This window comes from Barbus barbus, assembly GCF_936440315.1.
Source record: "Barbus barbus genome assembly, chromosome: 35".
NCBI lineage: Eukaryota > Metazoa > Chordata > Actinopteri > Cypriniformes > Cyprinidae > Barbus > Barbus barbus.
The window spans coordinates 17,154,396-17,180,529 of record NC_136763.1 but is presented as its reverse complement, the minus strand read 5'-3'; the positions used below and the strand labels follow the sequence as shown (position 1 = coordinate 17,180,529).

At 37.6% G+C, this 26,134-nt stretch overlaps 1 protein-coding gene across 3 annotated transcripts in view; it reads right to left on the bottom strand.

Annotated features, from left to right (window-relative positions):
• Positions 1 to 25,607, bottom strand: part of LOC306855423 (F-box-like/WD repeat-containing protein TBL1XR1) — a 73,419-nt gene extending 47,812 nt beyond the window's left edge. For 2 of the 3 annotated variants that reach the window (XM_079394136.1, XM_079394138.1), the window contains exon 1: positions 25,313 to 25,607. The gene's annotated coding sequence lies outside the window, so the exon portion shown is untranslated. Of the gene's footprint in view, positions 1 to 23,091; positions 23,275 to 25,312 lie in introns of all 3 variants that reach the window. The other variant, XM_079394137.1, reaches the window with a different exon arrangement.
• Positions 25,608 to 26,134: the final 527 nt, after the last annotated feature.

Below are 26,134 nucleotides of genomic sequence, written 5' to 3'. Positions count from 1 at the left end.
TGTGTGAATATTCCTTAAAAAGTTATAATAATTGTATTTTTTTCTACAATTAAGTGGTTAATGTGGTTGTAATGATTATTTTTATCATTTAATTGCTTTATTTAAATTTGTCAGTAAAATGGAATATATAAAGACGTACATTATACTGCACAAAAGTAATACAAGAGTAAGATATTTGTTACATGTTAAGGCGCACTTTTATTTTGACAGGTTGCCGTGAAGTTTCTGTGTATACAGTATGATATGATGCTAGTTTTCTCAAACGAAACGGTAAAATTCTCATGAAGTGACTCTCACAGCCTGTAAGTTCATGTGTTCATGTAGTGAGATGCAGAGGCCGAAAATCACCACGAGTGCACGTGTGCTTCAGTATTTGTGAAGTAAACAAAACCGCATCTCCGCCATTCATACATACCGAGGCTAACAGAACATGTAGGATTCATATTTCTTTTTGTGTTTTAAGATTCACATACACTAGTTTATATCACAATTTGAATTAAGTGACAGACCTTCTTCTATTCATCCAAAAATTTACGACTTCCATTGCATTCCGCGCTATAGAGTAAATTCAGTTTTTATGAATGGACTCGGCCATCCTGTCCGCGTTTTCGCAGAAACCATATGACCCTAGAAATGTAAGCATACTTCAGAACATTTTGGTTTGCCCTGTGTGTTGCGTTTTAAAGAGTTGCAGGGACATCATGTCGCAGGGTCTCTCTATCTCTCTCTCTCTCGCATGCGCCCAAATGCGTTCTCAAGTACCGAAATTTGGTACCGAATGATTTAATGTGAATCGGTACTCGGTAGTAACGACGCAATTCGGTCCGTACCCTTAAAAGTACCGAGTTCGGTACCCAACCCTAATGGTATTATGGTAGAAATGTGGGGTATACATATGGAATTGTATTGTATTATTAATGTGGACTAGGGCTGCACAATATTGGAAAAACACTGACATTGTGATATCTTTTTCTGCAGTATATACTGCAATGTGTAGAAATACAGGAATGTTCATCAGATGTCTTTAATTGCTCTGAAATGAAATAATTATTAATTCTAGAATAGCTGGGGTGATTTTGTAGGAATCTTCACAGAAAGTAAATATAATAAAAACACCGAATTGCTGCTAATTCGAAGTAAAGTGAAAGTAAAATGTGCACAGGCACTTACAAGCTGGAAATAAGCAAGGAAGGAAAGCGAGGAAAAGAGGGAAAACTCAAACGGACAAGCCCCCTCCTTCAGAAATATCACTGTATTTCTGAAGGAAACCGACTGTCTTCAGAAAATTTTGGATATCATTTCAGCTTGCATATAATGCCTAAAAAAGCAGCATTTGTGAGCAGCTCTAGAGCGCTGCTTTGTGTACAGCTGTTACAGGGGAAACCTCTATTTCTCCCACTCTAATGGTGTGTTCACACCCAATGCGAATAGTCAATGCAAAGACACGAATAGAGGCGAATTCACGCCGGGCGACGCAAATGACACGAAATGAGCAACGCGTTTGCCGCGAACGCGTGCTATTCGCCTCAATCACATCTTCCGCACAAGTTCAAAAATGTGAACTCAAGCAGAAAATTTGCATGATGCGTTCTCGCGCAAGCCAATCGTCAAAGAGCTTATTGGCACGTCCAGTAGAATCAGAAAATGGAAGAGAGCATTATTGTAGCATTCTGTTATGATATAGGTCTGGAGCATAGAAAACAATTAAAATCAGTTGTATTTTATTAGCATGGCTACAGAGATGCAACTATCAATAATAAAAAATAATAATAATATCAGTGTATGTTATATACAGCAGTAAAATATAACACATTAATGCAGGATTAATAGCCTCCTCTGCATGGTACTGTGAACACAGACACATCTGCGTTTGGCTTTCTATCGTATTTGGGACTTTCACAACAGGTATAAAACAGCAATTGTAATCATCTCCACCGTGGTTTATCGCACTGTTTTTATTTGCGCGTAATCTAGAGGGAGTGATGCGATGCACATATTCGCTTCGCATCTGGTGTGAACACACCATAAATGCGCGTCCTGCTGGCAGAGAATGAATTTGCATAGCTATATGCCGCCACAAATAGAGTGCAAATCTGTGGGAAACAGTGAGATGTCTTTCACAAGGTGAATTATTATCGCTTCAGTGATATCAAACGCATTTAAAATAGTTTTTTGCTTTGGACGGAAATCAGATCTGGCTTTGCACTCATACAGAGCTTTGTGGTACTGACTAGGGCTGAACGATATGGACAAAATTTCATATCTCGATTTTCATGCCAGATATCTCGATATCGATACGATACGATATGACTACGGGTTCGGTGAAAACCAAGCATTTCTCAGAAAAATAAAAACATCATAATACAAAAAAATTTGGAAAGTGTAGTTTTATTTTTAAGAACTCACTGGTGGACGTCGACTCGTACGGCGTAAAGGCCCTTTCAAGGCCCTTTCACACAGGACGCGTCATGCGCTGCGCTATGAAACCCATTCATTTCAATGGCTTGCGCTGCGCGAGGGCAGTTAGTTGCTGCGCCGACCAAAGCGCACGCGCAGCGGAGCGCACCAGCGGCGAGCTTGCGCGCGCGCCGCGGTCAAAGTTCAAAATAGTTCAACTTTTGCCGCTGCACTCTGTGACGTTTCCCCCCGCGGCCAATAGAAACGGGGCATCCAAACAAGCGCCGAACTCAAAATGGATGAACAGCTGATTCTCTGTGTGTCTGAATTTCCAGAGCTATACCATACAAGTTTGCGGTCGAATAGGGACCTCAGCGGTGCATTCAAGGGCACTCGTAAAACTGATGTTCGTTGTGTGACTGCCAGAGTTGTATGCAGGGCGGGGCGAGCGCGGAGAGGGGAAATCTATATCGTCTATATCGTTGCTTTTTTCGATAGTAATATCTTTAAAGTTCATATCTCGATATAGATACGATAACGATATATCGTTCAGCCCTAGTACTGACTTAAATGATTAAACAAATCAGTCGTGTTTCTGCGTGTTGTGCCAACAACTGCAAGGCACTCCCGACAAAGTACCTGTTTTTGGTCAACATCATCCTTTCTGTAGCCAAAATATTTCCATATAACTGACAATGCATTTACCTTTGCAACCAAATCTTCCATTTCAGTGCTTTTCTCCCGTTCCTCGCTCATTTGGCCATGCACACACAGCGACTGCATGCCAAAAACATCAAGCAACAAACATGTACTTTGTAAGTAGTTTTCTTTAAGAACCCTTAAATCAGAATTAAAGGGCACCTATTATGGAATTTTGAAAATTACCTTTCATGTAGTGTGTAACATAGATCTAAGTGAACAAAAACATCCTGCAAAGTTTTATATATGAAAGGTCACCGTAAAAAAAGCTATTGTCTCTCAAAAGTAGGAGTCGACTCGGAGTCAATTTAATGAATCGTCATTTTCCTTTTCGTTCTGACGTCAAGACGAAAAATGATCAAATTAGCCACGCCCACTCATTGCGCACGCAGGCACCAGGGAATTAGGGAAAACATCATGTCGACAACAAGACGCTGTGTTCTAAAGTGCGAAGCAAAAGCGACCTTTTTTTCACTGCCCAGGGACGAGAATGTGAACGGGAACGGGCGTTCCGTTTCCGACCATCTCTGCACAGAGTATACCAATCACAACTGACTGGGTCATCTGACCAATCACCGCAGATTAGCGTCACGCAAAGGAGGGGTTTGGAAAAATGAGTCGTTGAACGAATCATTTGGGAGTCGGTGAGCAAATCAGGCAAAAATAAATGCATATTATACGACAACAAGTATTTTTTGTCATTGCATGCATGTAAAACTGTTGTTGGGGACTCCCAAAACAACATTAGGAACATTTTAAACGTCATAATAGGTGCCCTTTAATTACTTTATATTAGGCAAATGTAGAACAGTGCAAGTTTTTTTCTCTTTTGAATCCAACACAAAAATATGTAGCCTATGTTTTGCCCTCCTGCGATGTGACTATTGCGCTTAGAATTATTAAAGCTGCAGTCCATAACTTTTTTTTTTGGTTAAAAATGATCCGAAATCAATATTTGAGCAAATACATAACCAGCCAGTGTTCAAAACTACCACCTTACTTTAGCCCGATTTACAACGGCTAGTTTATAATAATTTCTTCTAAATTGAGTGGTACGGGTAGGTTTTTGCGGGAAATTTGAGCATGCTGCTGCGTTATTACGTAACGCCTGTAAACATAAAGTTGTTGTCCCGGCTGCTAGGCTATCGCATGTGAGGATCCTGCAGGTGGTGGATCGTTTAGCCTTTTCTCACAGCAGCTAGAATAATTAAATGTATAATTTTAATGGCGGATTGTAATCCAGAAAGGATTATGTGTTTATGAAACACATGTGAATGAAATGAAATTATATTTCAGTTTTAAATGTGCTTCTGATTACAGATAGCCTGGGATTACACAAGATTTGTATCTTAAAGAAAACCAGTTCGAAGGGAGCATAATTTGCTTTTTGGGTTAAAAGAATTTCTTAATGAAATTCGAATGGCATGACAATTAGATTAGACACAGATATTGAAATCTACACGTTAATACACACTATACTCATAGTCACGCAATACTGATGTTGTTAACATTAATAATTTGAGAATAAAGTATAACAATAATATAACTTTTTTATAATGAACAAATTTACATCTGCATCCCAACTCAAGCAACTTTCTAAAGTCATCTGAAGCTACTGTCAAATTTGCATTTCTAAGAGAAAAAAAAATGTAATATTAATACAGCAGCCAGCACTGCAAAATTTGCTGAAGATAGACATCCTCAAAGTCAGGCAACACAAACTTTTTCATGACTTGAAACAATATTTATCTTAGAACATGCAGAATGTAAGAAACATTTATATATACGTTTTATATATTAATATTTAAAGAATGTAAGAAACATTTTATATATTAATATTTTTCTATTAAAATTTTTATTTTAAGGCAGAGGATCAAACCTCTTCCGGAATTCTTTCTGCACCTTCACGTTTTGAATCCCAAGAGCGGAAACACTTTGGATTGTATACACTGCCGGGAAAACACGACTAAAACGATATGCAAAGTAACATAGCACTTTATTTTATTTCAGAAAGTATTTTTTATTCTCATTCTGTTGAACATTTGACTATTATATTCATGTGAAAGTTCAGGGTTTTGGTACTTGAAAGTTTCGTGGTTCAAGGTACTTTAATTATACACTGTATACGTGTATGCTCCTGAAATAAAAGTTCAGAAAGATGTGATGCATTATTTTTGTTAATACGACTCATCATGTAGAGTCTCTTTTAAGGGGTATAATCAAGTATTTTCCATTATCTAGTCTTTAATAAGCAAACAAAAATTGCAATAAATTGTAATATTGAATCGCAATAATATAAATCGCAATACACAATTATCGCAATAAATTGAATCAGCACACAAGTATCAGGATAGTATTAAATCGGCAGATTAGCGTATCGTCCCAGCCCTATGCAGCAATTGGTTCAAATTGGTCATGCGGATTTGACTTCTGTGAGAGCTGTGCTTCTTACATAAAGCTATTTTCAAAATTGCTAGTAAATTTCACACAATTACGATAAAACAAAGTGACGCACTGCATGAAATAAAACAAAAAATATTACGTAGAAAAATAGTAGGCCATTTTCTTGTCAAACTCCAATAACCTGTTTTATTTATGACTTCTCAAAAATAATTTTTACAGTGTACATCGCTACAGTATTGACTTTCTGCCTATAAAATTTAGTCAAAATTTCTTTAATGTGACCATACGTTGGGCTACACGATATTGGAAAAAAACTCACATTGCGATATTTTGTATTTCTGCAATATATACTGCGATATAAAAATTGAAAAGCTTGAAAAGCTTCATTTGGAAAAAAAAATATTTGTAGGTGAGTAAATCAGTATAGAAAAACAAATTACAAACATAGATAAATATAATAGAACAAAAAAATTAATTATAAACAGTGCTTTATATTTTTCCGGTAAGTCTGACACCAGACGTGACTTGCGTGAATAAATCGCGCTATTTGCACGTAGTTGGACGCGTGAACATTTTAGTTTACTCACTTCATTCGCGCGTGAAATTCACTTCACAACAGATGCGAATTCACGACAGGGAGGGGCTTCATCCAGACGGCTCCAGTCTCGTTGCGAAATGGCTGACATATAAATAACTATTTTTTTACTATACTATTGTGAGTGTATTTGCAATAGGATATAACAGCTCCGGGTGTCCACATACAACGACGATTATTTTGTCCTCCATTGTTGTATCGGATTTCTCCCTCTGCTTGCTACGTCGTAATCACGTCACTAGAGCAAGCTCCTGATTGGTTAATGTGGCGCGAATATCTGCCAAAGGTCAGATTTTTCAACTTGCGCGAAACGCGCAAATCACGCGTTATGCGCGTCAAACGCCCGAAACGCTCAATTCGTGCCACAGGATGTCTATTCACGTCTTTGCATTGACTTAATATTAGGGGTGTAACGATACGCGTATCGAACGGTTCGCGGGCAGTTCCAAATGGAAGTGATCATCCCTATCCCCTTGGAGTGGGGACTTTGGAGTGAGCAGGGCACGTGCGTGCCATTATGTAGTCGTTTGGAATGCACTTGGTGAAGAGAGCGTAATTTCCTCATGATCTTCAGCTGGGATGTTCCTGTTACAACGCAGCACGGTGCTCGTCAGCAGATGTCGCTGTTTAAATGTATTTTTATTGTTGTTAGCATAACTTGTTGCAAATAAACATACATTTTATATTTTCAAATGTTTTTAAAATATGCTATGTAATATATAAAAAATTATATGTATAAAACTTTTTAAAAAGTAAAATATATTTTTTTTTATGCCGGTGTCAGTCAGCAAACTTCTGACGGGCACCGTGCTGCGTTGTAGCAGGAACATCCCAGCTGAAGATCATGAGGAAATTACGCTCTCTTCACCAAGTGCATTCCAAACGACTACATAATGGCACGCACGTGCCCTGCTCACTCCAAAGTCCCCACTCCAAGGGGATAGGGACGATCATTTCCATTTGGAACTGCCCGCGCATCGTTACACCCCTACTTAATATGTAAATCACTCACGCTTAGTGCTTCATTCGCATCTGGTGTGAATGCACCATAACAGTATTCAGGTATACTGGTTAAATAATCAGATGTAAAATAACACTGCATAATCTTCACTATATTAAATCTAATAAATCTGTGTTAAAGCTCCAAAAGTTATTTTATTTTTTTGTTGTTTGATTAACATTCATGACACAGAAATCCTTAGGAACATTAAACTGCTGTGAACCAATATACTATCCATTTTCTTTCTCAATTGTTTAGGCCTACCTTCAACAGCCATAAGCAACTGTGTTTACAAGGATACTTGCAGATACATGCATTTTGACAGTTTCGCACGTATGTGTCACTTCAGGCACAAATAGATGCAGAAGTGAACTGAATTCCGTGTTCACGTGCATCTGCATGGCTCTCACCGTATCTACACAGGACACGGGGGGCACGACGTGACAAAATACAATAGAAGAGCCCATTAATCAGTGATGCTGTCTACACTGGATGTGGCGCAACACAGCAAATCCCAGAGAGTAAATCCCTCGTTCTGTTACTGACACAAAGTTCAAAGGATCTGCAAAGTTTGCTTTGTCACGTCCAGTGTAGACAGTGCAGGGCAGCGCAACAGCTGTCGCGAAAACGATCAGTAGCCTATAAATATAACGAAACAATATATCGTGCAGCCCTTCCACGCGTTCACTACGTAACCACAAATACAATTTCACAAAAAAAAAAAAAAAAAAGCCAAACCTTGAAAGACCTGGCACCATGCTTTCTAGCCTTCAGCAAGAATATAGGCCTAATTCCTCCACTCTGAAGCCACGTGACTGATGCACTTGGCCCTTTTACTCTCAGCAAACAGATACCGTGATCTCAGCTTAGTAAGCCGAGGTTTCCCATTCCCTACACGGAGCACAAATACCCTATTATATAGCCTGGTCTTCTTTGTCCAAGCATTGGTCTAATGGACAAAAGTAATTAGGCTAAGTGACGGGTCCTTCTTCACAATTGTTAAATGCATATTATCTGCAAGTCAAAAAGATAGTGGTCTAGACAACATGGCTATCCGACAGATAATTGTCTAGCCAACATGAGTGATCTACTGGAAGGAATATTTTGACAGTGGCAAAAAGAAATAAAAAATATTTTACTTTAAACTAGAAAAAGACAGCAGATATACAGCATTTCTGTCAGTCTGTGTGTGTGTGTGTGTCAGAAAATAATCTCCCTCCATAATGTTTACAGATAAAATCTAGCATGATAAATACCATGCAGATACCACATTACTGAGGTTGTATAAAATGAAATATCTGAGGAAAAGGCTGGGTTGCACATAGGGGTGGGCGATATAGAAAAAATATCATATCACGATTTTTTTTAGAAATATCACGATTTTATCACGATTCTTTGTCATGTTGGTTTTACTATTTTGGTTTTACAAGTTGTCTGAGCATTACAGCCAAACTAGAAAGACAAAGATGCATGGCAGATATTTAGGCCAAAGTGGGCGAAGATAAAAAATCTTTGTCATTATTTTATCTTTCTTATTAAAAAATAAGAACAAAGACACACATTACAAATACACATAATATACAAATAAAACAAGTGCTTTATTTACAGGTACAATAGGTGTATTTAGCAGAGCATTCAATGAAACTGAATGAACAAATATAAAAATAAAACACTAGATAGACTGATTCCTAAAGCAACTGTATTAAAGATTTTCAGTCAAGAATAGCGAGTGATTTTTCTCTTTGTGTTTGGTGTTTTGTTAACGTTAAATTAATAGTTCCCCCAAAAATAAATATTGTCATCTGTCTGTCAATTCTGTCATAATGTTTTATTTTTATACCATCATTTACTCAAAAGTTGTTTTAAACCTGAATGAGTTTCTTTCTTCTGCTGAACATAAATGCTATTTTGAAGAAGGTGGAAAACCAAACAGTTGCTGGTCCTCAGTGACTTCCATAGGATTTTTCTTTCCTGCTATCAAAGTCAATGTAGACCAGCAATTGTTTGGTTACCCTCATTCTTCAAAATATCTTATTTTGGGTTCATCACAAGAAATTAATAGAGGTTTGGGACAACATGTGAGTGAGTAAATAATGACAGAAATTAAATTTTAGGGTGAACTATCCCTTTAACAGTCGACAGCACGTTTAGTGTCCTGTCCCTTTAAGAGCTGCACGCATCTAATATACAGGCATGCATCCGTTTCTCTCTTAACTATTTACTTTAATTTTAGAGATAACCAACTCAGTCTGTATGTAAACCTTGTGTGTTTTGACAGTATTAGCGCAAAAGATAACTTAGTTGAGTAATCAGGCGCTGTTAGGTGCCATTCACATATCGCGCCTAAAAACGCGTGGAAAACGCTAGGCGCGCCGCTTTCTCTTTTTTTCCAAAGCGCTCGGGCAGATGCGCTCCGGAGGCGTCTGTCGTTGCTAAGCAACCATCAGCTGCGCTCTCCGTTACAACAAGGAAATTTCAGCGATGGATTTCCAACACCGAAAAACACTTGCTGTAACTCTGTTACAAGATTTATTTACTAAGAAAAGTAAAAAACGCTGCAGTGTTTGGGCGCACCCCATACTTCAAAAACGCTGCTGAGGTTTCAAAGTAACGGAAAAGGTGATGAAGCTGATTGGTTAGTTCTTGTCACATGACCTGCAGTGCGCTTGCGGCATTCTGAAAAGTTCAGGTGTTTTTATCTCGATGCGGCGCTGGCGCGCCTGGAAAAAAACGAGCGCGTCGCACCGCGACCGCATCGCTTCCATTATGAGCGCGCATACCTTCGTCTCCATTTGAAATAATGAACTTGAGCGCGCAAAAGACGCGATATGTGAGCGGCCCCTTAGACAGGCTTTTTAGTGCGCGTGCTTCAGGTGTATGCTCTCAGAAAAAGCGCACGTCAGACCAGCGCGCGAATGAAACATTTAGCCAGCAAGGCTTGAGTGCAAATAATGTACTTTTGCGATCGCGAATAATTGCAGTGTCCTGTCAGAGTAACTCTACTGCTGTATGTGGTGTTGTACAGTATATAGAGACGGAGGCGTCAGAACTGTATTTGACAATGTGTGCAGTAGCACGATACTACCATATTTCTTCAAAAGCAGATCGTGGAGACATTTTTATCGTCCACGATCAAAAATCGTTATATCGCACACCCCTAGTTGCACATTAAGGGATTTCAACAAAGAGCCATTTAAGTGATGTCTGAGCTTATTGGACTGAACTGCTGCTTTTTAAAGGCTCTAGCAAAAATGTTGAACCCTCAACCATTTGTTTATCACTCCGCTTATGTTTGAAGAGATAATATCAATTGCTTGTATCTTTAGTGCCACGTATCAAACAATGCATCAAACCAATACAAGTTTTAGGAGTAGGGATGTCACGATACCAAAAATCTTGTAGTCGTTACTGATACCACTAAAAATACACCATACTTGATACCAAGTCAATACCATGGGGAAAAAATAATAATACTTAAACATTAGCTCCTTTAATTATCATCACAAAACATTATTGGCACTTGGCCCCCAAAATCACACACACACATGCATACCTGCACACAAACACACACACGATTAATTGGTATTAGGGGTGTGCGTTATGACGATTTTTGATCGTGGACGATAAAAATGTCTCCACGATCTGCTTTTGAAAAAATATCGTAGTATCGTGCTGCAGCACACATTGTCAAATACAGTTCTGGCTCCTCCGTCTCTATATACTGTACAACACGACATACAGCAGTAGAGTTACTCTGACAGGACACTGCACTTATTCGCCATCGCAAAAGTACATTATTTGCACACACGCCTTGCTGGTTAAATGTTTAATTCGCGCGCTGGTCTGACGTGCGCTTTTTCTGAGCGCATACACCTGAAGCGCGCACTAAAAAGCCTGTCTAACAGCACCTGATTACTCAACTAAGTTATCTTTTGCGCTAATACTGTCAAAACACACAAAGTTTACATACAGACTCAGTTGGTTATCTCTAAAATGAAAGTAAACAGTTAAGAGAGAAACGGATGCATGCCTGTATATTAGATGCGTGCAGCTCTTAAAGGGACAGGACACTAAACATGCTGTCGACTGTCATTAAAGGGATAGTTCACCCTAAAATTTTATTTCTGTCATTATTTACTCACTCACATTTTGTTCCAAACCACTATTAATTTCTTGTGATGAACCCAAAATAAGATATTTTGAAGAATGAGGGTAACCAAACAATTGCTGGTCTACATTGACTTTGATAGGAAAGAAAAATCCTGTGGAAGTCACTGAGGACCAGCAACTGTTTGGTTTTCCACCTTCTTCAAAATAGCATTTATGTTCAGCAGAAGAAAGAAACTCATTCAGGTTTAAAACAACTTTTGAGTAAATGATGGTATAAAAATAAAACATTATGACAGAATTGACAGACAGATGACAATATTTATTTTTGGGGGAACTATTAATTTAACGTTAACAAAACAACAAACGCAAAGAGAAAAATCACTCGCTATTCTTGACTGAAAAACTTTAATACAGTTGCTTTAGGAATCAGTCTATCTAGTGTTTTATTTTTATATTTGTTCATTCAATTTCATTGAATGCTCTGCTAAATACACCTATTGTACCTGAAAATAAAGCACTGTTTGTTTTATTTGTATATTATGTGTATTTGTAATTTGTATCTTTGTTCTTATTTTTTAATAAGAAAGATAAAATAATGACAAAGATTTTTTATCTTCGCCCACTTTGGCCTAAATATCTGCCATGCATCTTTGTCTAGTTTGGCTGTAATGCTCAGACAACTTGTAAAACCAAAATAGTAAAACTAACATAAAGAATCGTTATAAAATCGTGAATCGTGATTTTTCTAAAAAAATATCGTGATATATTTTTCCCATATCGCCCACCCCTAATTGAAATGATTAGACAGACGCAGCAATTGTCATGCGTATCTTGTCAGTGAAGCACGGTTAAATAGTAAATCTCCATCTGAAGGCCAGAGGGCGCTCTAGCGCAGAAACTTCAAATATGCCCTGCAGAAGAAACCCAGGAAATCTCAATAGCAGTTGCTGAATAAACAAAAGATTTAAAGGGGACCTAACACACACAGTTTTACCCAATCTCATGTTAATCTTCAGTACCTATAGAGTAGTAATGCATCCTTCATATCTCCAAAAAGTCTTTAGTTTTATCATATTGATAAAAGAAAGATACAGCTTTACGATGCTCTCCGGAAAAAGCCGAGCTCCTGGAGGCGCGCCGTGTGGGCGGAGCTAAAGCGTGACGAGCACTTGCGCCGATCGCCAACGTTTGATGCTGTGAATCATGACGGGGATCTTTTTATTCAGTATTACACGATGTGCAAATCCAGCGTCGAACTGGGCCTTGTTTATAAAACTCTAAAAATGGGTAATAAATTGCCTTAAATTTATTTTTAAAAATTCTGCAGATACCTTGTAAATAGTGAAATAAAATTCCTTCCTTCATATTTGTTGATATTTGTGTATTGAAAACATTTTTCATTGACAATTAGACTCCTATCTGATTTTCTATATTTAAAAAAAAATAACCATAAAAAAATATATTTGAGCTAGTTAAATTCATTTTCGGGCTACCAAAATGTGAAGAGTACCTGCCCGAAGGGCTACCAGGGATTTTGACATTTTACAAGCCCTGCTCCCCTTACTCTGGTAACGAGGCAGAGCCTCTTTCAGGGTACTGCACTTCTATTAGCTTGTGCTAGGTTTGTCTTCCAATTTAATAGGAATGCCACTTTTGATTTGCAGGTTGCTGGCAGAGTTTCAAACTTGAACTTTATAGCATATTCATTCCCTGGATGCCATCCTTGAAGTTTAAAAGCAAATGTGAGTTTTCAAAAAGAATTTGTGAAGTCCCTCTGCAGTGTCAGCAAAATATTTAATCTCACAGAGCACAGCAATCAAGACAAGTTAGAAATGCTATGGGGGGGGGGGGGGGGGGGGGGGGGGGGGGGGTCTGTAGCACCTAGGGTGCAAAAGCATGAGTAAATTTACCAGAGCTAATGTAAGTAGCACCTCAGACCGCAAGAGAGCCGGGCACTTCTGTATTACTTGAATGCATGCATGAACACACATGCCAGACATTCTAAAAATAGAAATGTGTGTCGACTGCCGAACTTCTACATTTGCTAAAGCCTTGTATGGGTCTGATTTACTAATACTTTAAGGCAAAACTGGGCCTGGATGAGTCTGTGATGGGTGTAGAAGAAAAGCCATGGATTTATATCCAATTACATGTCTGCAAAATCTGCAAGATATCTAGAAGATATCGAACATATAGGGCTGGGTAAAAAGCAAACAAAGAAAACAAAACTGATTGCTCAATTTGAATCAATTCTCAGTTTTTAGACCATATTGATTCTTAAATCCCAATAATCTTTTAGTGTAGTCTGTTTTGTTAGTCAATGGAATATTTTATTGTGCCTCTGATATGAAAAAGTCTCAGATTTCAAATTCTGTTCATTTTATTACAACATTCAAACAATGAATTGTTGGCGCTGTTTAGTGTGGAGTGACAGATCGCTGTAGTGTGTCAGTATTAGGTAGGCTATGTGCATTTGGTCTTAAAGAGACAGCAGCCTATAAATACCTGCAGTGAAGAGCACTAGTGTGTTATTTTGCAATTAATTATTACTTACTTAAATATTAATTAATTAGTGTTACTGACTTTATTAACTATGTTGTATTTATCCATACTTGTAATTTGTGCAATTGTTCTGGTTTTATTACTGACTAGGGGTGGGCGATATAGAAAAATATAATATCACACAATAATTTTTTTTTTTAAACATCACTATTCACGATTTTAACACGATTCTTTGTTATGTTGATTATACTATTTTGCAAGTCTGAGCATTACAGCCAAACTAATTTCCCTGTTATAAAGACAAAGCCTTTCAAGGTAACAAAAAAAAGAATGGCAGATATTTAGGCCAAAGTGGGTGAAGATAAAAAATGACATTATTTTATCTTTGTTATTAAAAAATAAGAACAAAGATACACATTACAAATACACACAATATACAAATAAAACAAACAGTGCTTTATTTTCAGGTACAATTGATGTATTTAGCAGGAGCATTCAATAAATTGAATGAATGAATATAAAAGTAAAACACTAAGGGTCTGTTTACACATGGTCACTTCATGCGGGATTTTTTTTTTATATAGGATAGCTATCCGATCGTGAAAAGACCAGGTGTAAAAACTATTTTGCTGCGTTACGGCAAACTGAATGCGCTGCTGCTCTGCCGCTCACTGCTCAGAACCGACGTAGAGAAGCGACACTGCACCGGGCGAGTCAGACCTCGTGCTAGCGGGGCAGTACTGGAGACATCTTCCCAACTGAACGATAGCTACGTTTTTTTCAAAAAAGTTCCTAGGCTTGTCAGTATGTACATGTTATGGGAAAAAAGCTGCCAAAAGGGTCTGAAAGTTGTTAAATATTGTGCTAAAGTGTGTGTGAGACGTGGGAGCTGATGGCAGCAGGCGGTGGATATTGTTGTAGTCAGCCACAAATAAATCAACGTATGAGAAACACTGGAGATTGTGGGAGTGTCGACAGTTCTTGAGCTCACAGAACGAGCAGTGCGAAACGCATAGGGAGATTTTCCACTAGTTAATCGATCGCGGATGGTATCGATCGCGGCCCACCCAGGTAAAGTCTATGTGTGGGAAACACTGCTATTCATGTATCGCAGGGTACGATTAAATTAATGTACATTTAACCAGTTTAATATGGAGAGGTACTGAAATGTAGACCTTCGTTTATGTGTTTTTGACCTACACAGGGTTCCCACTCTTTCAAGGTCTTTTTAAAGCACCATTTATTTTATATCAATCACCTGTCAAATTCACACCCAAGCATATGTAGCGTAATTAAAGACCTCTTACAGTTTTTGAATGTGTATGTTTCATAAATTTATACCATTTTGAGCAGTCGTGCTCAAAGGAATTTTGAATTTCTCAAATATTGATAAAAAGATATATTCTTGCATCTAACTGCCTTTTGCTGTAATTCTTGTAAAAGATTTAAATTTTTTAATTTTTAAATTAATAAAAAGTGGTTAAACGGGGCTTTACGCTTACTTTTCTTTTTAGGAGTACTTGTGAAGCACAGTAAAACATTTAGGAGCACCTAATCAAACATTCTGATCAAATACCCATTACGAGATGATATTTGACTTGTTAAAGTGATTTACAGGGAATTTTGTTTTTACCTTTGTATTGGTAAATCATCTTGTGTCAAATTCAAAAAATATATATTTATAAGCTTTTTTTTATTTCGAATTAAAACAACAAAATAAAATAAGTAGAATAAGAATAAGCTGCCAATCAAATTAAATCAGTATTAAAAAAAATATTTGTACTACAGAGGTGGCACAGAAGAACACAAGAGTGGATTGTAGGTGTATTTTCAGACGTTTAATGAGGCTCAGAGGACGCATGAGTGCAATTAAATTCATAACTTCATGTTGAGGTTAATGTATTAAATATAACATTATGAATAGAAATATTAAATTATTTAAATAACAGAAAAGATTCTTTAAAATATAAGGAAAACTGCTAGTAGGTGGCAGCAAGTCACTGATTTTATCACTGAATCATTCATTCAATTGATTAGTGCAACCGGCTGAATCATTCAGGAACGAAGCAAGTGACTGTCTTTATGAATGGATACTTGAATCCGATTCGTTTAAAAATGCCAATTCATTTCTCATATGCATGGATCTGGCGTGAAGGCTTTCTGCTTCTGATGTTGTCTTCTTTTCTAAAATCTTAGTGGAAATTGTTTTGTTGTTTATCTTTTAATGTTGATTAATATGTTTATTGTTGTTATTTATGTTGTTTTGTTTATTTATTTTTTGGGGGTCTGCCGGGGGGTGGGTGTTGAATTTGTACGGCTGATTTTTGTTTTGTGCTGCTGTTCCACAAAATGAAACTCAGTGGACAGTTGTTAACAAAAAAATGCCAATTGATACAGAAACGAAGCAACACTGTGTTTGAATGGAGATGCGCAGCGGCTCGGCTGTGACTTTGGCGAAATAGAGCAAAATCAGGCAATGGTGTTCAGACAATGCAAGTCACTTAATACTAACTTGTTGCATTAAATCAATATCACATTTGCAAACTCCCTTAATCATTAAAAGCTGTCACTCTCCTTTGTTCATCGCGATCTCACAAAGTTCCATTATAATCAACGCAGCTCTCTACACTGCACAATGAATCTCTTATTTACACCCTGTACACTTTGTTTTGAGCAGTGAGTGGATTCTGATTAACATTGTGTTCAAGGAATCAACAGATATATCTGTGATACATTACTCACCGCTGCAAAAACACGTTGCAAGTACGTTAGAAACCTTTGAAGCTCCCCTCAGCGCAAACACAAATATGCTGATCGGGTCAGTCGCACTGGTGCTCCTAAATATTCTTTCATAGTCACACGCAGTAGTTTCAGTCGCAAATGCACTGCTTCTCCATAGGGTTCATGCAGGGCTGCGCAATGTGCGCGTCAGCTCGCATGATAAGATTTTTCTCGCGCTACCCCATCTCCACCCCAATAATTAGCGCTGTTTCATTTTGTTTTTGACAGCACATATAGGAACATTTTTGAAATGGCACCATTCTACTAAAATTTATTTCAAGCACTTTCCAGGACCTATATTTGTTTTCAAGTACTTTCCAGGCCTTGAATCCATGTGTCTGATATTCAGGTACTTTCAAGTACTTTCAAGAAGCGTGGGAACCCTGCCTACACTGTACAAGACACGAGAACAGTCGGCTATTTAGGTTTGTACATTAGCATGGACTCACTAACTTTAACGTTAGCTAGTTTTAGCCAGAGATACATTGCTAAAGCACGGAAAATGCACGTTTTTGGTCTTCATTTGTATTGGGGTTGAATACGTAGGGACATTTTGCTCCGTTTTGTTTGGATTCAGGAAATGTAATGAAATAAATTATATTGCCCATCCTCTCAGAATACCTGGAATCAGTGTTACAAGTACCCCAGGCACATCCTTTTTCCATTTTTGAAACATAAACCCCATAAAACCAATGCAAGCTTCGGATCCAATGTTTCCGCTGAGTTAACACTGATGTGAATGCATGTGGCGTTGTACAGTCTCTTGAGACGGCGGTGCCAGAACTGTAATTGATAGCTTAGTCTTAAGCCCTGTCTGTGAAACCGGGCCTATGTGTTTGCTGCTTAAAAACATGGGTCGATATTTGCATTGACCTGACCATAAGCAGCAAGAAAGGCTTATTGGAAATGAAAATTAATTTTCTGCCATGAGGTGGCGCTTTAGGAGGGGCTTAATATAGCGGTTATTTCCCTCAGGGAAATCCCCTGTTAGCAACTGTATACAAAGCAGCACCGTCCGCGCTCATAAACGCTGCTTTATCAGGCATTATAGGTAAGATGAAATAAAAATGCCAACGAAACGTTTCTGGGGACAGTCGGTTCCCTTCAGATACATTCACAAAAACATCCATGCCGTGTTTTGACTTTGAAATGTGCATCAATGACATCATTGCCTTTTTAAGTTTAATCCAGCTTTATTGCCATTCTTGTCTTTCCGTCCCCAACTGTAAGACCTTTTGAAATTATAGTTAAGACATTTTGAAATTATAGTTAAGACACTCTTATACCATTTAACGTATTTAAAACTTTTTATGGCCTTAAGCTTGATACAACTAAATTGAAGAGTTTTTAAGGACCCATGGTAGCCCTGTATTTAAGATAGCCCGTCGGGCAGGGAGGTGATTCATTTTGGTAGCCCGACAGACAGCCGAAGACACAATAGCCCCGGGACGTCGGGCTAGCGATTTTGCGAGCCCCGAGTCGGAGCGCGTTCACTCTCTAGTCTAAATCTTCCATATTTAAAAAAAAATAAAATTGAGTGAAATATTTTTCTACACATGAAATATGAAAGCAAATAGACATGATTATGACGATATATTTTCTGTATGTGTTTTGTATGCAGCTCATTTTATTTTTTTATAGAAATAAAGGATATTTATGACTAATATTAGCAGTGTAGCCTTATTAAACATACAAAGAGCGCATGTGTCTGCTTATTATTATAGAATCAAAATCAACTATAAAATCACAATCAGAAGTCATTACAAGCACTCGATGATGGTTTAAAGTGGATAAGCAAATTCGTTAATAATTAAATACATTTTCAAGTGTAGCTTGATGCTAATTGTACTTCTAATTATATTTTAGTATGTAGCCTATTCTTGTAAGCATTATAGATAGCGTGTTTCTGGTGTAGAACCAAACTTTGTTTATTATAATTTATCTATAATTATAATTTAGATGTTAAATCCACATACGTGTTATATATCCGAGGAAAAATACATTGTTGTTCGGCGCCACCTAGCGTGCAGGCGTGAATTAGCAGAAGGCGACCAATCGTTTCACGGTCTGTGTGAAAGCAACGAGCGGGCTATTCGCCTCGCTTTTTCGCTTCGTGCTCAGTGTGGAAAGGCCTTAATAAAAAAAATTGAGAATCGAATTGAGAGCTTGCGAATCGAATCGGGACATCTGAATCGATACCCGGCCCTAGTCATGAGTTTACGTCTTTTCCTTTTCATCCATGTCAAATTCAATGACTGACTTGACTAAGGTCTATGCTCAACTAATACAAAACAAAGCCTATAAAACATTCATAGACCCAGAAAGAATGCCATAATCATCATTTTAATGTTGTGTTTGAAGGACAAGGTCGCTGATTTTCAACCAGCTTTGTACTGTTACAATGTTGGTTGTATATGTAAATAAACATGTAGGCCTATTCTAGCCTGAAAGTACACAGTGTATATATAGCCATTCTTCCATAGACTGCCAAATTTTATTAAAAGCACATCTTGCCACTTGTGAATTAGCCCTTGAATAAGTGGCAGCTGCATAATCTTCATCACAACTAAACAACAGATTCAAAATATAAAATACAGTGAAAATCATCTAGTTAAAATAATCAAGGCATGTTTTCCATAGAGTTTAATTACTAAATAAATGAATCATTTCTATTTGCATAAATGTTTTCATGTTTATTCTGCTGATTATTAATGAATGTGATGTTAAATTACATCACGCGACACATACCAACTTATACTAAAACTTTCTTAACTGTTCCATTGACAATTATTTTTAGTAAAAGAGATGCAATTAAACTGCCAAATTGATTGATTTCAATAATAAATTGCAAATGCAAGTTTAATTTGCTTTAGAAATTGATTTACTAAAATAGATACTCTGAACTGACTCGTGGAAACAAACTGAACTTACCAACACTAACATCATTTGTTCTTTAAGTTTAGAGCTCTTAAAACACGAGATGGGAGGTAAGGAGGGTAAGGACACTTAACGAACAAACAAACAAATATATATTTAATTTTACATTGCCAGCAAAATCACAAATATTCTGTATACTGCCTAGCCTAAATCCAATAATAACTCTTCTAAAATAAGTTACATCATGTTACTGAAAACTGATGAATATTCACAAATTGCCACGAATGTCACATGAGGTGAATTGTAAGTTCCTGATAAAACTCTCTGCCTTTGAACACTTGGGACCGCTGCAGATTTACATGTTGAACTTGACCTTCAGGTCACACACAACAAAAGCATGCGACCGGGTGGGTGGGGGGAGGGGCACTACAGGGGTTTCATTAGTCTGTCAAGAGAGCAGGAAGAGACAAATGAACAGCTAAAGCACAGGTCAGAAATCCACCCATCCCCCAAACACCACCACAGCTGAGCACATGAACAACCAGTCTGCAAGTTTAAGCTCTCGCTCGTATATAACCTTTAATATGGGAAATAAAACCAACATGTGATATATGACTGCCCCATGGACCTGTCTGAAGAATGGTAAACACACGCTAAAATATTTGCATAATGCCCAGAAATGCTTTATTGGGTCATGCTTAATAAACATCCTAAAAAGGTACCACGCCGCACAAATGATAAGTAATAAGGAGGCAGATCATTCTACTGCCAATTTATGATGAAACGATCTAAAAAACAGAAAGATAGTATGAGAAAACCAGGAACCGGTGTTACTCGTTGGCAAAGAAAAGGGGAAGTCACTTGCTGAAGTTTTACTTCCACTTACGGTCATATCTGTGTTTCACAGAACCTGAGTCAACATAGACAAAAGGTAAACAGCCAGAGGTCAGACAACATAATGAGACAAGATTCACATTCAAGTTCAGTAAAACAATGCCTCAAAGTCTGCATATGCTTTACTGCCTCATATTTGTGCTGGTTAATAAATGAGCCATCAATTTAGAGTTCCTAAATAGTTGAATGATATTTATGATATTTATATTTATATTATCCTTAAGGTAAGTTGCGCAATTTCAGTGCCACCAGTTGCGTAAACACTGAATGTGTCCAAACAGGTTTCCCAAACTCTAACCCTATCTTTGATTGGTACTACGCACTGATAGTCCCGCCCAAAAATGTCCTTTTGCTAATTCTATCTTTGAGTACCTTGAAAATCGTTCTTTTGGCCTGTCAAAGAGTTTGACTATATATATTTATTACACAGCCATATTTGTCGTTTATTAAATTTATACTTCAGGTCGTATCTCTCATCAACCTGAATTTTGTCCCCCACACTGTGCTGTGCTATTTTTCATGCTTTCACAACACTGCAAAACTATGTATAACAGCAAATCTGAACTTGCTGTAACTGATATCTAAATTTAGTCAGCTAGCAGTTTCTGGGAATCATTCACAGAGGGAAGCTGACCATGGTGAAGTCAATCACACCAGGGACCATCCTGCTTCTCTACAGCGGGATGCCTATTCCCCTCCCCCCAAACACACACACACACAGATCCATAATATGAGCCACGATAACCCAGATAGACGAGGTGCTGAAAAAGGCTTCATCTGATTAGGTGTCAAATTCCACATAAGCCGCACTTAATTTAAAGGTGATGCCATTTTTTATATGCTAAAATAATTCCTTCTATACAAGCTTCATATTCTTACTGTAAATACACCACTCGATGGCTGACGTTTCTGTTTGTCAAAACAATGAAAGATAGGGATAACATACAGAAAGTTGTTTGAAAACATTTTTGCAATCATTTTAGACCTCTTCTATGTATTCTATGTAAAACATGTATGTATTATTTGCATATTTGAAAACATAACTAGTTAATAGGTCATCTGAACAACTAGTTGACTAACAAGTCACAGGAAAGCCCTGAATTATTAGGTTGGTTTCAGGTTATAGCTGGATGGTGCACAAAAAATGGAGCAGAATGCATGTGTGTTTTTTGTTTGTTTTTTAACGTGTTGATGTAACAAAAGGGGATGAATGTTAAAACACTTTTTAGTGAACCATTGGGTTTTTAAAGCCTATATTTTAATCTATATTTAGCAAAGTGGAAAGAATTTTATAACTTACAAGTATTAGCTTTTTTTTTTTTTTTGAAAAGGTCATGTATGACATCACAGACAAAACAGCCTTTTTAACTGAAACGTTTTGGTGGTTTCACTAAAATTCCCCCAACTACAAAAAACTATCCACTACCAAAAGACAACTCTACTGTAAATAGTAGGTCAAATTTCCTGTACGCATTTAATACACGTATAACCTACTACTTTAATATTCCAAAAATTGTTTGCATTCTACTGTATCGACCTTAATTATAATGTAAAAACATGCCATTGTTACTGTTAAAATTAATATATGGTAGAAAAATTGTGTGAATATTCCTTAAAAAAAGTTTTAATAATTGTATTTTTTTCTACAATTAAGTGGTTAATGTGGTTGTAATAATTATTTTTATCATGTAATTGCTTTATTTAAATTTGTCAGTAAATGGAATAAAGACGTACATTATACTGCACAAAAGTAATACAAGAGTAAGATATTTCTGTTACATGTTAAGCCGCACTTTTATTTTGACAGGTTGCCGTGAAGTTTCTGTGTATACAGTATGATTAGGGCTGGGCGATAAAACGATAACGATATGTATCGCGATAGACACGTGAACGATATCAATAAAAAATGTGTTCGATAAAACGTTCGATATTTTTTATTCTTCGTCGGAAGAAAACAAAGGCTGCGAAGCAAGTTTGGTTGCATTAACAAAGGCACTCGCTCTCTGGTAACCTAGCAACGTAGGGAGTGACACGCTAACAGCCAATCATGTAACAGTATTGTCTCGTGTCTAAGTGCGCACGCGCAAAAAAAACTAACAAAAAAAACAAAAAAAAAAAAAGTGCGCACGCGCGGCTGAGAGTGCACGTCTGCAGACCCTATTGGCTGGTCTGCTGGATTCTTCTTCATAAGCAGAAAATGAGTGCCGCAGCGAGCGAGGAAATTGTAAATAAGAGAAAGTCAGCTCCCAGTATGGCAGTTTTTGGATATTATAAGTCTGACCGTAGTCAGACCAAATGTCGTCTGCAAATTATGCAAGACCGTCGTCCCCGCCAAGACTGGTAATACCACGAACTTGATGTACCACCTTAAAAGCAATATCAATAATTATCGATATCGACCGATATGAAACACTGATATCGTGATACAGTTTTCAGCCATATCGCCCAGCCCTAAGTATGATATGATGCTAGTTTTCTCAAACGAAACGGTAAAATTCTCATGAAGTGACTCTCACAGCCTGTAAGTTCATGTGTTCATGTAGTGAGATGCAGAGGCCGAAAATCACCACGAGTGCACGTGTGCTTCAGTATTTGTGAAGTAAACAAAACCGCATCTCCGCCATTCATACATACCGAGGCTAACGGAACATGCAGGATTCATATTTAAACTTTTTGCGTTTTAAGATTCACATACACTAGTTTATATCGCGATTTGAATTAAGTGACAGACCTTCTTCTATTCATCCAAACATTTATGAATTCTGTTGCATACCGCGCTATAGAGTAAATTCAGTTTTTATGAATGGACTAAACCATATGAAAACCATATTACCCTAGAAATGTAGCTGAGCTGAACCAGACAGTCATTGACGTGCAGAGGACAGATTCAAATGATGGAGTAGAACTGTTTCAGCAGCTCTTGGGGCAGGTTGAACTTCCTCAGCTGGCGAAGGAAGTACAACCTCTGCTGGGCCTTTTTCACAATGGACTCAATGTGATTGTCCCACTTCAGGTCCTGAGAAATTGTGGTGGTGGGGGTTCTAATAAATCAGAAGTCTTGAGTATTGACAAAAAATAGCGTACTTCTATGCTGAAAAATAAGGTGGTTAAACTGATATAGCAGTGTGCAGTTACAATACAGAGTTACTTAAAACACAGCAAGTGACAGCAGGCCACCAACCATATAATTCACCAATCGTTCAACAAACAGACCTGAGAGTCACTTTAACTTCACTTGAGCTTGGTTTCATGTTAACTAACCCACCGGGCAACACTTGTGTGCCGCAGAACAAAAACAAAGAGGTAAACCATGGCAAAATGAGTTTACTAGTTGCCCTCCGTACATTAAAAGGTTTACTTTTTAAAAAAGTTATTATTGCTGCTTTACGTGGACGCATTAAAAATCCACTTTACATGTTTTATACTGTATCGAATTGCACTACTAGACAAGTTACAGCAACAGTGTTCCTCAATGACCTTGCAGGAAATAACACAGGCCTTGTTCAAGAAAGCACAGACCATGGCAGGCATTTTCAAGCTCACACCACCATCTGCCCATCTCATCTCAACCTTGAGGCTCAACAAAAACAGGGTCCGCAACAGAGCACAGACACAAATGTCACATTTCAAGACGTCGGCTGGCCCACTGTGATTCTGCTCGATGAAGGAAAGGGGGGAGGGAAAAAAAGAGGGAAAAGCGCAATAGATCAGATCTGTCTGTCCCATCCCCCACATCTTGCTTCAATCCACTCTCAGGCACTAGTTACATAACCGTGCCACTCTTCCACTTAGAGAGAGACGCAGATTTCAAACAAAGGCTGAGAGACAAAAATCATCTACTTGTAGAATCAAAGGCAGAATGTATTTATAATTAAAAATGCTTTGTTTGTATTTTTACAGAATATTATTATAGGCCTAATTTTGGAGGGGGGTTGTGTAAAAATGAGCTAGGTTAACCTAACCCCAATAGTACATGACTTTAAGGATTGTGATCTAAATAGGTTACATGTGAGCCATTACAATGGGAGTTTCCCAACACACATGGCCTTCAAATTACACACACACACACACACACAGTACAGAGCTCCCCACCCCCACAGGGGTTTAGTCTAAACACTATGATCCAAATATCTCACACACATACATTTTATATAGTCCAACATTTCACACTAAAAAATACAACTGCACTCTCTGAGTGACTGTAAAATATAAAATAAGCCACAAGTAGTAGTTTGTGTTGGTGTCAAATGTAATCATATGCATTGCATGATCTGACAATGACAGTGTATATAATCAGTGTGCATACTAAGAAATATCACTTTACGGTGTAAATAATTATAAATCCATGATACTGTCATTCAACACACACTCTTGCTTGTCCAAACACTCAATGTGAGTTGAGCTCCCCTCCCCCACTCTCATAGAGTTTAGTGCATTGCCCACAACACTGTCATGTGCTCAAGCTCATCTTCATTTACAGTCTTATAATAAACACTGATTATTATTCACACAATGTTCAAATAATGGTATATTCACTTCCTTAAATAACAAATGAGTGTAACTCACAAATAAACACCATGTTTTCAAGAGGTGCATCATTTATACAGAATAAAAGAAGAGCATTTATGTGAGAGAAATCAACTTGAGTAGATTTTATGATGCATATTAGAATAAATGTTCAAATAAACTGACTAATATTAAATTATATTAAAATAACAATAATTAATATAACATCAGGTGCAAGGAAGTCAATTTAATGCATAATTGCCTTAAAATAGTGTCATCGTTAGACACTAATGTCTAATGAAATTAAGTTTTGAACACACCTAAACTACTAAACAATCTAAAGTGGTGCTGCATTTACTCACGCGCACACACACACTCACGCGCACACACACTGTTGCCCATCCCCCACCCAGCGAGATCCTCCAAAAGAAATGCCCTTGCCAAATTATAAATCGCTATATGTTATTATTAAAAACACACAGAGGTACATTAATGCACATATGCTGCTATATTATCGATATAACGAGTAAAATGAAGAAAACACTCACTTTAATACCCGGATGAGCGCGAGGGCTGCCTTTCACAGCTTGTGTGGAATTTCCTCCTCCTCGATTATTTTGTCAAATACCGCTCAAACAAAGCGTTATAAAGCTTCTTTGAGGCGGCAGATCGTCAGATAAATTCCCAAACAAGCGTCCGGTCCCGTTTGCATCGGCGTGGATTGGAATAAAACCGTTTAAAAATAGATTTAAGAGCGATTGAGGTACATTGTGGGGCTGTTTGCTAGTGGAGAAAGAGCCAAACGGTTCAGGAGCAGCCAACGGCTTCAGACACTCAAACACTGGAGAGGTGACCTTCCAGGCGAAAATTGGGGAGGCCTGGGCGGTTGTCTCTGCAGCTTTGTTGAAACTGAAGGAGCAATATCGCAATAACATTCCTGTGCGTTCCATCTTAATCGGCGTTTTACCCTAAACTGCGGTGGAGGTGTATAATTTAAGCAACAATTAGCCCTCCTGTAAACCACTTGGCTGTTTATGACGCATAAATGGAGAGATTTGTATATTGTAAAATTACATTAAAAAGAGATTCTACTAAAGATTACTGTGATAGGTGACGATTTATCGTTCCAAGGTCGTAAATGTAGATTATCTTTTGCTGAAAGAAGCACAATGGTGCTAAATGTAGTTGTTTACATTTTGAACAAAACGCTATAAATGTCACTTGTGTTATTGGTTTTTAATATTTTAACGTTTTATTCCACCTTAATGTGCCATTTTGCTAGTCGTGATTACAATGGTCTTTGTTTTAATGTATTTGTTATAATTATAGTTTGTTATAATAACATGTTCCCTTAATGTAAAAAAAAATGC